This window comes from Rhinatrema bivittatum, chromosome 7 (genome assembly GCF_901001135.1).
Source record: "Rhinatrema bivittatum chromosome 7, aRhiBiv1.1, whole genome shotgun sequence".
Lineage (NCBI taxonomy): Eukaryota > Metazoa > Chordata > Amphibia > Gymnophiona > Rhinatrematidae > Rhinatrema > Rhinatrema bivittatum.
The window spans coordinates 221572683-221585616 of NC_042621.1; the positions used below are offsets into that span (position 1 = coordinate 221572683).

A 12934-nucleotide genomic window follows, 5' to 3' on the forward strand; every position below is an offset into this window, starting at 1 on the left:
CCCCCAGTGCATAAACAATTATTTAACACAAATTAAGAACATAAATGCCATGCTGGGTTCAGACCAAGGTCCATCGAGCCCAGCATTCTATCTTAGATGGTGGCCAGTCTGTCAGAACCCCAATATTTCTTGTATTACACTCCCAGGGGTCATGTCAGTCTTGCATCCCTTAAAGGCAGGGAGACCCAGTAACACTTGCTGGGAGGACTGCAGTGACCAAACAGACTCATATTTGGGCTGCACTTGAACACACTTAAAAATTAATGTAGGAACTTTGAACTTAATTCTAGTTTCAATGGGTAATCCATAAAGCTTTTGTAAGATGGGCAACACATGATCATGTTTCTTTGCCCCAACAATAATTTGGCAGTGGTGTTTTGTTGAAGCTCTTGGAGTCGCTTTGATGTATTAACTATCAGCCCATAATATAACCGGTTAAAACAACTAAATATATGTTTAACATTATAAAGCTTTAAGCAAATGGTTATAAATATTTTTGAGCATTGTATCCCACACTGAATAGCTGGCAACTGTGACAGGCGATAAATAAGAAGTTTAAATTAATAAATAAAATGGTTAATTAAACAGTTTTACATAATCTGCCTTAATGGCATATGTCTTTCAGAGTGCAATTGACTTAAGAGGTAATTTTCAAAGGAGTTACACACAAAAGTAACATACTATCTTATCAATTTTCAAATGCCCATTTTCATGCTTAAAGAGCACTTTCATACAAAAAACCTATTGACAATTCAATGGCATATATTATAGCAATTTTCAAAAGCCCATTTACACGCTTAGGGGCGGATTTTAAGAGCCTTGCTCGCCGGTGCGCCTATTTTACATAGGCCTGCCGGCGCGCGCAGAGCCCCGGGACTCGCGTAAGTCCCGGGGTTTTCCGAGGGGGGCATGTCGGGGGTGTGTCGGGGGCGGGGCTGAGCGGCAAGCCGTTTTCTGGGCGGGACGTGGCGTTTCGGGGGCAGGCCCGGGGGCGTGGTTTCGGTCCGGGGGCGTGGCCGCGCCCTCCGGAATCGCCCCCGGGTTGCGTCTAGGCGCGCCAGCAGCCCGCTGGCGCGCGGGGATTTACTTCTCCCTTTGGGAGGCGTAAATCCCCCAACAAAGGTAGGGGGGGGTTTAGACAGGGCCGGGGGGGTGGGTTAGGTAGAGGAAGGGAGGGGAAGGTGAGGGGAGGGCGTTAGCGAATTCCCTCCGCTCCGATTTCGGAGCGGCCTCGGAGGGAACGGAGGCAGGCTGCGCGGCTCGGCACGCGCCGGCTACACGAAATCGGTAGCCTTGCGTGCGCCGATCCAGGATTTTAGCAGATACGCGCGGCTACGCGCGTATCTACTAAAATCCAGTGTACTTTTGTTTGCGCCTGATGCGCCTACAAAAGTACGCGAGGGCGCCCTTCTTGAACATTTGATGTCAACAGCTTCATGTATTGACATTTAGCAGAAGATACATTTATTTTAATAGTGCTTTTTAGGGAAATCCTTTTTTAAAGTCAGACTTAGAAATAGGCTTTACTGTCAATTTATGGGGATGCTTTGCTATTTCCAGCAAGATCTCATGAGATTATTCAAGAAATCAACTACTCTCTGTGCTCCGTTCGTTTTACTATTAATGAAGACACTTTTATTTTATGACTTAATTATATGAAAGGTAGACTAGAGAGAGGAAGATTTCGTCTCCATCATTTTAACATTGTGAATTGTACCAAGTCCTGAAATCCTTTGGAAAAAATATTCCTAGCTAAAGATTACATTCTTTTCTGTTTTGTATTGCTTTTACATTGAGGACTCTTATATGATCTTTTGCATTCAAATTCATTATATAAAGCAAAACCTTTTTGTAACTATATATGTTGCTTTATTTCAGTCAAAACTTAAAGGCTGTATGCTGCTGGATCTGTAGTATGTGAATTTTGGTGCATGTACTGTTCATTATATTCTGAAGTGAATATTTTTTTGGTCATTTATCACTTTATTAGATACAGATGTTTGCTCTGTTGACATGAGGAATAGCAGTTTTCACATGTGGGTTACATCATCCGATGGAGTCCGGTATGGAAGTTTGATTTCAAAGCTTCTAGAAGTTTTGAGCATGCTCTACTGAGCATGTGCAGCCCTAGCCACCTCCCTGCCTCCCAGGCAAGGCCTTTCATTCTCATTTTATCCACAGAACTTGCAAGGCATGTTTTCTTTGCTGTTGCTCACAGCTACTGCAATGAAAGTAGCTTCAGAAGTTGTTTTTTCTTGCAGGGTTCTGCAGTTTTGTTTTCTCCCTTATACTTTTAGGTTGTTTTGAATTTTTCTTTTCTTTTAATACTTTACTTCTGATCACCTCATGGTGCATGGGCCTAATGCCCAGCACAGCCTAGTCAGCATTTTGTTTTATACTAATAAATGCTGCCCAGCAGTTTGTGTGTTTTATTCTTTTCCTCAGCCTTTGCGTGTTTTTGCCTTTGTTGCCTCATGGGACTTACAGTTTTCAGGGTTCCTGTATGGTAAGGCTAGGCCTTATTCCAGAGACTTGCCTGAGTTCTCTCATGACAGGAGCTCCATGAGATGACCATGGAGGCCCAGATCCAGGATAGATCTCCATGAGATGATATGGTGGCCCAGATCCAGGATAGATCTCCTCCCCCCCCCCCCCCCCCCACACACACACACACATACACTTGTTCTGCTCATATCTGGGTGGAGGGGAAGGTACTGGATGAAAGAGTGTGGGGAGGAGAGCTCAACCTCCCCACACACCTGGGAACTGCACCAATCTCCACAGGCCCAGGTTAATCATTATCTCTGGTGCCCTGGATTACAAAGCCATCCTTCTTGTCTTCCAGCATGTTCTAGTAAGGCAGTCTCCAAGGAGGAATGGGAGAGCCTGAGCATGGACAGTCAGCACTGTTGATGCACTGATAGTGCCATGCCCCATCATATCTGATGCCCATGCACATCAAAGTGCCAGAGCACCGATGGGAATTAACATTGGGCCATCACACATTGTCGACGTGAGGCACTATTGAGTGCCGTGGAACCCGACAGCAGCTATGCTGTGCACTATTCAGCACATAGAGCACAGTCGACAGCACTGTCTGGCACCATGGCCACAGTTAAGCATTGTGGGGTGGGTGCCTTCGGTGCCATGCACAGTAAAGTGCTTCTAGGCCATAGAGTGCTGTTAGAATGGGGCATCATCGGGGAAGCGAACAACGAGAAGGGAGGAGGGATTCGCCTACCCTGTGTGACACCCAGTAACACAGAGGGAGAGAACTGAAAGCAGGGAGAACTTTGTCTACTCTCCCTGTGTTTTCCAATCTGGCCAATCCGAGAAGGAATCTTGAGCAGGCGAGCCGGAGTCTCAGCTGTGTGACATCAGCTGAGGACCCCTTCTGACTACAAAATCAGCGGAAGGGCGGCGCCCCGCTGCCGGCGCACCCAGCTTGGACCGGCTTAGACCGGTGAAGGCCAGGAGCCGGCTAAAGTTTCTTTTCTATACTATCTTTAATGGGTAAGAAACGGAAGGTGAAAACAATCATCACCTCCTCCCCGGTGCAGCAACAATGCACAGGCCCTATGGACCAACACGTCGTTAGGGGCGGAGACGTGTTGGAAACGCCAAAAGAGGACAGTTTGGGAGGTATGTTTTTAATCTCCCTAAGTCCTGGCAAAGGATATACACCTCCAACACCTCCACCACAGCCAAGGGTGTCAACATCTCCCGGAACATCAAATGAAATGGTAGGAGCAGCTCAGGGAGTTACAGATGTTAAATTACAAGCGGTACCTCCCCGAACTGAGTGTAAATTTTTCTAGTAATACTGAAATGCAATTAAAACCACCAGCTCATTTAGAAAGTAATATTTGTCCTGTGGTAGTACCTGACAATGTTACTATAGCTGATCTTGGTAGAATGATATTGAAGCTTGATAATGTTATCAAAATGAATGAATTATTGTTGACTGCTATTAATGCTAATAGGAGTTTAATTGATGATCAAGTAAAAAAGGTGGATAAGCATGAGAGAGATTTTGGCTTTGACAAATAAGTTCCAGTTAATTCAGAACTCTGAGAATGTATTTATACATGATAGTATTATGATGCATAAGGAAATTGAGCATATAGAAAACCTGTTACATTCTAAGAACATGAGAATTTTAAATTTTCCAATTACTCTGCTTTTATCTCCTTGGGAGATGTTTAAAAAATTCTTGAAAGAGATGTTATATCAAGATGAGGAAATTCCAAAAATTTAATAAATTTATTACTTGGAAAAAAAAGACTCCCAGAGATACTGGAGGGCAGAATGATAATGGAGAAATCCCATCTACTTTGGGAGTATCAACCTTCTTAGAGGAGTTGATTGATATTATTAATAAAAGAGCTACTCTCTTTATATCATTTATTGCTGAGCAAGATAAGGAGAATATATTTAAGAAGTTCTCTAGATCAAAATATGTTATTTTGTGGGCACAAATTGCAAATATTTCCAGATGTGGCTAGGGCCACACAAGCTAAAAGAAAGTATTTCTTATCATTAAAACTTTGTTTCCCTGTACGTACCAGGATCATTCCAGACTGTGGGTTATGTTCCTTGTCCAGCAGATAGAGTTAGAACCAAAAATTCCCAGGGGAGGACATATATAGCCACGCCTCCCTCTCCTCAATCCTCAGTATAGTTCTTACTCCAGCAGATTGAGCAGGGGACACGGTGGTCCCCAGCACTTTTCTAGTTTTATTTTCTCTTTGAGGAATCAATTAAATAATATTAGATAAAGGTTTTCTTCTAAGGGATAGGTTCTGTAGTGTTCTGACAGGACCACTCCGTTCAAAGAGAGACACTGTTTTCCAGTCAGGAACTTGCTGACAGGCTGTGTTTTTTGCCTGTCACTTTATTTCTCTCTTCCTATCTCTTTGTTTTTTTCCTCTTCCTTGCCTGGCTAGAGTGTGGTAAGTGTTATTTTTATTTCATTTACAGTCGTTGGTAGGAACAGGAATTTGAGGGGTGAAAGTCTGTAGTGCCGACCGCTCCCCCTAGCCCCGGAGTTTTCCTTTTCCCCTCCTCCCTTTCAGGGAGTGATTGGAGTTCCCGCCCTGCAGCTCTGCGACGACCCATTCCCCGGAGCTGCTCACCGTCGGGACGGCGTTTTTCCCCGACGGTCTCTTGGGGACGGTGAGGGGTCCGGAGGCCGAAGAGTTTTATTAATTCGCCGCTTCAGTTGCCGCGCGCAGCAGCCGCCCCTCCCCCTCCCTCCCGCCACGATGCAAAAATCGCCGAACGGCTCCGGAGCTCGGCACGGGCTTCAGCAGACCTCAGAGGGATTTTTTTCAGCTTTTCCTGAGGGGGAGTATGGCTTACCTGGTAGGCAGCTTGGAGGAGAGTCGGACCGCGCTGGCAGGAAGCGGCATGCCCCGTTTCCCCTCAGCGCGGGAACGGCGGCCATTTTCTCAGCTGACTCGGAGGCAGCTCTCTCTGAGGAGGACGTCGACGCTCCTCTCCAGGTTTCCTCTAACAGTATGGAGTTTCGGAGCGCAACGGACCAGGGCAGGCAAGGGGACGACATCTCGGGGGGCCCCTCATCAGCACTTCCCGCTTTTTCGCCAGAATTCATTGTTTTAATGCACAAAGCATTTTTACAGAGCAGGGATAGGAATCTTGGAATTTGGGGTCCCCCTCCCCCCAAACTGGCCTGCTTGACACAGCTTTCGACGGCAGACCCTCCGTTAGGGAGGGCTTCTTTGCCCACAGGGGGTGCGGTGTCCACTCAGCCCCCCCCCCCCCCACGTGATTTCTATACCGCTGCAACAACCGTCGGGGGATCCATGGCAAGATCCAGATGCGGATGATCCCTCCCTGGCGGCCCAGGTAGAAGGTGACGACCCGAGGGTCCTCCGTATTTTTCAAGCAGCGGAATTGGATGATCTCATCCCCCACATCCTCCAGGAAATGGACATTGACCCTCCTCCGGATCCTGTGGCTCAGGATCCGAAGATTAAGAAAGGGGATCCTCTCCTAGCGGGCTTACGACCTCTAGCAAAAGCTTTTCCCACGCATCACAACATCTTGCAATTGATTTCAAGGGAGTGGGATACTCCTGAGGCCAATCTTCGAGTCGGTCGAGCCATGGAAAAGTTATACCCTCTCCCCACTGATTTCTTGGAGATTCTTAAGGTTCCTGCTGTTGATTCAGCGGTATCCGCGGTCACGAAACATACTACCATCCCGGGCACGGGCGGGACGGCTTTGAAGGATGTCCAGGATCGCAAGCTCGAGGTTTACCTCAAGCGTATCTTCGAAGTCTCAGCGTTGGGGATGAGGGCTGCTATCTGCAGTTCCCTAGCACAGCGAGCAGCTCTTCGTTGGGTACAACAGCTTCTCACTTCCCAATCTTTGCCACAAGCAGAGACTATTCAGGCTGATAGACTTGAAGCGGTGGTTGCCTATGGAGCTGATGCTTTTTATGATCTGTTAAGGGTCCTCGCTCGTTCCATGGTGGCGGCGGTGTCCGCTCGTCGTCTTTTGTGGCTACGCAACTGGGCGGCAGATGCTTCGTCTAAGACGCGCCTGAGTTCCCTTCCTTTCAAGGGTAGGTGCCTATTTGGGGAAGATTTGGATCAGATCATCAAATCTCTTAATGAGAATGCGGTGCACAAGCTACCAGAAGATCATCCACGTTCTTCTAGATCTCTTTATTCCTCCAGAAATAGGTACCGGAATCAACGGAGGTCGCGTCCTACTAGACAGCAGACACCTCGGGCTCCTTCTACACGATCACACACCTGGAACCGGTCCTTTCGAGGGTGCCGCCACGGTAAGGATACTCAAGGGGCAGGTCCTTCCTCGAAGGCTTCACAATGATGCCAGAAGGACCCAAGAGGGGATCCCCCACCTGGGGGGTCACCTTACTCTCTTTTACAAGGAGTGGGCCCAAATTACGTCGGATCAATGGGTGCTGGACATCTTAAGACAAGGCTACGTATTAGATTTTGTACACGAACCCCGAGATCGTTTTCTGTTTTCTCCTTGCGGTTCCCGTCTCAAACAATTAGCAGTCCGACAGACTCTCGATCGACTGCTACAGCTGGGGGCGATGGTACCGGTAGCGGCCTCCGAACTGGGAAAAGGTCATTATTCAATCTACTTCGTGGTTCCCAAGAAAGAGGGCACTTTTCGACCTATCCTAGATCTCAAGACGGTCAACAAGTGTCTCAGAGTTCCTCGTTTTCGTATGGAAACGCTCCGTTCAGTGTTAGCAGCCGTGCATCCGGGAGAATTCTTGGCCTCTTTGGACCTTACAGAGGCATACCTTCACATCCCGATCCATCACCATCATCAGCGCTTCTTACGCTTCAAGATTTTGGGACAGCATTTTCAGTTTCATGCTCTCCCTTTTTGGTCTGGCGACGGCTCCGCGTGTCTTCACCAAGATCATGGTAGTGGTGGCGGTGGCGCTCCGCAAGGAGGGTATCCTTGTACATCCCTATCTAGACGACTGGCTCTTTCGGGCGAAGTCGAGGACACAGGGTAGTACAGCTGCTTCAGTCTCTGGGATGGATCGTCAATTTCTCAAAGAGCAAACTGATACCATTCCAATCGCTGGATTTTCTGGGAGCACACTTCGTCACCAGCCGAGCCAAGGTATTTCTGCACCCGGACAGAGCTCGGGCTCTGCGTGCTCAGGTAACATGGTTCATGGCACTAGTTGCTCCCACGGCGTGGGATTATCTCCAGGTACTGGGAACCATGGCCTCAACAATCGATTTGGTTCTGTGGGCCTTCGCTCATCTCAGGCCTCTCCAGAGGTCTCTGCTTTCGCGATGGAACCCAGTGTCGAGAGATTTTCAAGCAGTACTGCCCATCCCGGATGTTGTCTTGCTCAGCTTACAGTGGTGGCTGGACCCTCAACAATTAGCTCAGGGAGTGTCTCTACAGAACCCGGATTGGGAGGTCGTCACCACGGATTCCAGTCTCACCGGCTGGGGGGGCGGTCTGTCAGGACAGGTCTCTCCAAGGCCGCTGGACGATGGAACAGTCCACTTGGCCCATCAATCGGCTGGAGACCAGAGCAGTCCGTCTAGCGCTGCAGGGGTTCTACCCACTGGTACGCAGTCGAGCGGTTCGGATTCTTTCGGACAATGCAACCACAGTGGCGTACATCAATCGTCAGGGGGGCACCAGAAGCCATCTAGTCTCGTTGGAGACCGAGTTGATGACATGGGCGGAGCTACATTTACAGCGGCTAGCGGCTTCGCACATAGCGGGCGTGGACAACGTTCAGGCAGATTTTCTCAGTTGACAACACCTGGATCCCGGAGAGTGGGAACTCTCGGAGGACGCAATGCGAAGGATAGTACAGCGTTGGGGGAGACCCCATGTGGATCTAATGGCAACCGCGACAAATGCAAAGGCCACCCGGTTCTTCAGCCGCAGGCGAGAGCGCGGTGCGGAAGGAGTTGACGCGCTGGTTCTTCCCTGGCCTCGACAGTGTCTCCTGTATGTCTTTCCTCCGTGGCCTCTAGTGGGCAAGGTTATCCGACGGATAGAGACGCATCAAGGTCCGGTGATCCTAGTTGCACCAGAGTGGCCTCGTCGACCATGGTTTGCAGATCTTCTCAATCTGGCAGTAGACGGCCCTCTTCGGCTCAGTCATCTGCCACGTCTTCTTCGCCAAGGACCAATATTTTTCAAGGAGGCAGATCGCTTCTGTCTTGCGGCTTGGCTTTTGAGAGGCGTCAATTGAGACGGCGCGGATATCCAGAATCTGTCATCTCCATGCTCCTGAAAGCTAGGAAGACATCCACGTCGGTTACTTATGTCAGAGTATGGAAGGTTTTTGAGGAATGGTGCGAGTCAAAATCGATTCTACCAACGCAGGCCTCGGTGACACATGTGCTTTCCTTCCTATAGGCTGGTCTGGATTTGGGCCTTGCCTATAATTCTCTTCGTGTGCAGGTGGCGGCGTTGGGAGCCTTCCTACGTAGTAATGACAGGGAGCTTCTGGCCTCACATCCAGATATCCTACGTTTTCTAAAGGGGGTAAAACACTTGAAGCCTCCAATTAGACCACCTTGTCCTTCTTGGAATCTCAATTTGGTACTCCGGGCTCTATGTGCACCGCCTTTTGAGCCTCTGACTTCGGCCACACTCAAGGATGTCACCTTTAAGACCATCTTCCTGGTGGCGATCAGCTCAGCACGTCGGATCTCTGAACTACAAACTCTATCATGAAGGGAGCCATACCTTCGTTTCACGCCAGGGGGAGTATCCCTGCGGACAGTTCCATCTTTTCTGCCGAAGGTGGTCTTGACTTTCCATCTCAACCAATCGATAGAGCTTCCGTCATTTTTATTCTCTGATTCTTCTGACCTGCGTCGGTTGGATGTCCGACGTTCTTTGATACATTATTTGGAGGTCACTAATGAATTTCGACTCTCCGATCATTTGTTTGTCCTTTGGTCAGGACCCAGGAAGGGTTGCATGGCATCCAAACAATCAATCGCTCGCTGGCTGAAAGCGATTATAGCTGCATACATTGGAGTGGGTAAGTCTCCACCTTTAGCTGTTAAAGCGCATTCTCTCTGCGCTCTAGCGACGTCGTGGGCGGAAAGTTCTGCAGTTTCTTCTCAGGAAATCTGTAGGGCGGCCACATGGAAGTCTCTCCACACTTTCGCAAGACATTATCGTCTAGACATTCACGCGCCGTCTCACGGTCAGCTTGGAGACAGGGTCATACGGGCAGGGCTGTCCGCGACCCACCCATGATGGGGAAGCTTTGGTACATCCCACAGTCTGGAATGATCCTGGTACGTACAGGGAAAAGAAAATTATTCCTTACCTGCTAATTTTTGTTCCTGTAGTACCATGGATCATTCCAGACCCCTCCCTGGTTTTGGGGGTTCTTTGTGGGCCATCCCTGCTTTCCTGTCTTCACAATATTTTCACTCTGTATCTCTAGTTATTGCGAGCTGTGTCTTTGAACACAGTGCTGTTTGCAAGTTCTCAGTTACAGTTTTTTGAGTACAAGTTAGTTGCTGTCACTTACAGCTGTTATTTTTTCTCTATATTTTTGAGATTGATTCCTCTGGTTCTGTCTCTTCTCGTCTTGGCTTTGCTAGTCCAGTTACTGAGGATTCAGGCGAGGGAGGCGTGGCTATATAGGTCCTCCCCTGGGAATTTTTGGTTCTAACTCCATCTGCTGCACAGGGAACATAACCCACAGTCTGGAATGATCCATGGTACTACAGGAACGAAAATTAGCAGGTAAGGAATAATTTTCTTGTTATTGCAATTGGTGCGACATTTTTCTTAAAATTTCCGTGTTTATGCCTTGTTAATTATAGAGGGAAGAGGTTTAGATTTGTAGATCCTACACACTTTGAAACTTTTTTGTCTGATAAAAGTCAAGCTGAAGCATTAAGGGTTGATGTCCAGTAAAATAAGTATACGTCCTTTCTCTTATATTGTTTCTTGCTGTTTAAATAACAGAATGTAAGAATTGCTTTTGATTTATTATTATATGTGAAGACTAAATAATAATGGTTTTTAATGTTTCCCCCAATTATGGAATATGTAACAGGAATAATGATATTTGATTTGTTTCTAAACTTTTTGTTTTCTCTGTTGAAATACATATTTTCTTGTTTTCATAATCTAATATCATGAGGTGCAGGACACTGCCAGTACTGGGCACCACCAAGCGCCACCAGTGCTTGATGCCACTGAGTGACACTGGGTGCCATTGACTCTGGGCACATTGAGTACCATTTTTGACATCAGGTGCCTGGCACCATTGTAAGCCATAGGACACTGGTCGCCAATGGATTTGACGTTGGTGAGATGCTTAGTAGGTGTTTCCAGCGCCATCGTAGACCAGCATTGTGGGTACCGGCAGAATTGACATCTTATCCTGCTGCGGGTGTGGGCATAGAGGTAGTTCTGGCGCTGAAACCAGCATCTTGTGTTGCGATGCCATGTATACCTGTGATAGGGACTGCAAGGTCAAGCACAGCTGCACTCATGCAAAGCGATGCAGACACCATATCGATGTTGAGTGCTGCTGCATCACTGATGATCAGTGTAATAAGTTGTGTGTTACTTAATGAAAAGGGCATCAGGTGCTGGTGCACAGAGATCCCTCTTGGATGGCTTGGTAGACCTTCAGCTGAGGCCCCCCCCCCCCCCCCCCCCCCAAATACATGAGTGAGTTCCTGATCACTCCTGGTTGGACCATCCAGTTGGGATGGGTACTGGGAAAGTAAAGTTTTGGATTGGAGCCCTATTTTGCCTTCTCCATGAGGAGGGGAAGAGATCCCTCCTACGACAGCTTGCAACCGCAGCCTTCTGTCAACCACACGATAGGAGTATCTCCTAGCAGGTCTCCTGTACGGAACTAGAAATGGAAAAGTAGGGTCAGCTAGACCACTATCAATTTCATTTCCAGTACTGGTGAATTCCTTTGTGTCAGTGGTGACATAGTGTTAGGATCACAAGAAATCTAATAAATGGTTAAACTGGTATCTATTTTATATCCTTTCAACTCGCCATTAGATCTTGTAGGACCCTTACTCCTAGAGTCAGTATTAAAAGCAAACTCTCATACGGTATAGGGTCACTTTACTTTATTTAAATTGACTGTTTTATTCATTTTTATATGTCTTTTTTTATTCAAAATAAAAACACTCTTAAGCTTGCTGACGAACAAAACAGTCTCTTAAGCTTGTTAACGAACAAAACATAGTCAATTTAAATAAAGTAAAGTGACCCTATACCGTATGAGAGTTTGCTTTTTAATACTGACTCTAGGAGTAAGGGTCCTACAAGATCTAATGGCGAGTTGTTAGGATATAAAATAGATACCAGTTTAACCATTTATTAGATTTCTTGTGTTTACAAATGGAGGTTTACTGGAATACACACGGTTGTGTGTTTGTGGGTGTTTGTGATTAATAGTGTTAGGATCACCGGCTGCTTGATCTATTGCAAGTAGAGCACTATAGTGAAGAGGCCGCCTCCTTCCATGTCTCTACCCATCAGCGGCAGTTCTTCACACTCATACAGAGAATAAGGGGCTCCCTGGATCAGGGGTTCATTGCCCAGATACTGATATCACTGCTGTTATCTTCAGGTATTTGGAGATGAGTTTTTAACGAAATCCAAAGTATCCAAGATACTAGTTATTACAAACACAATATCTTTATTCAATACTCTTCCCAATTGCTCGCTTGAAATGATTTAGCAGCTTCTCAGTGTCAAACAACTTAAATTGCGGTTGGGGAAGGGGATCTTGTTGCATATATGCTGACCCTGAAAAAGTTGAGAACTTAGTCCCATTCTGAAGATAAGAATCACATAAAGCCTGATAAGGGAAACTTTAGTATGTTTTCCCCTTAGTGCCCTACTTCCTTCTCAGGGAAGAGGATGTTTTTGTTTGGTTTTGGTTTTTTTGTGGGGGGTTTTTCCCATTCTGGTGATTTTTCTCTTGAGTAGCGGCTCCTGAACCGTTCTCTGTATCCTGCTGTATTCATGGACCCATCTGGGGAAAAGAATTCACACTGATAATTTGCACAGGTTCCCAGCCTGGATCTTCCAAGACATGGGGGGGAGGGCTGGGGTGTCTTTACCTCTTCAGAAAATGAGCAACATGGAATGGACTTTCCTTTTGGGATTTGCCGGCTACTTCTAAGCGGCTCAAACTGGCCACTTTTGGAGATGGGATGCTGGGCTCTAACCCAGCATGGTAACTTATGCTCTTATGTTGTGCTCCAGGCAGTAAGCAAGTAGAGGGAGCCACGTGACTCTCTGCTCACAGAGATGCAAATCCTGACAAACACTGGGAATCCAGCTAAGTTGGAAGTTTGATGTTGCTGTGAGCTATAAATGAATCTTCTACTATGCATTAGAAATCCTTATATCTGCAGTATGAAATTATCCA

General features: G+C 47.1%; 1 protein-coding gene across 2 annotated transcripts in view; it reads left to right on the top strand.

The window, feature by feature from the left end:
* Positions 1-12934, top strand: part of TBC1D12 (TBC1 domain family member 12) — a 253268-nt gene that overhangs the window by 95831 nt on the left and 144503 nt on the right. The window lies entirely within an intron of this gene.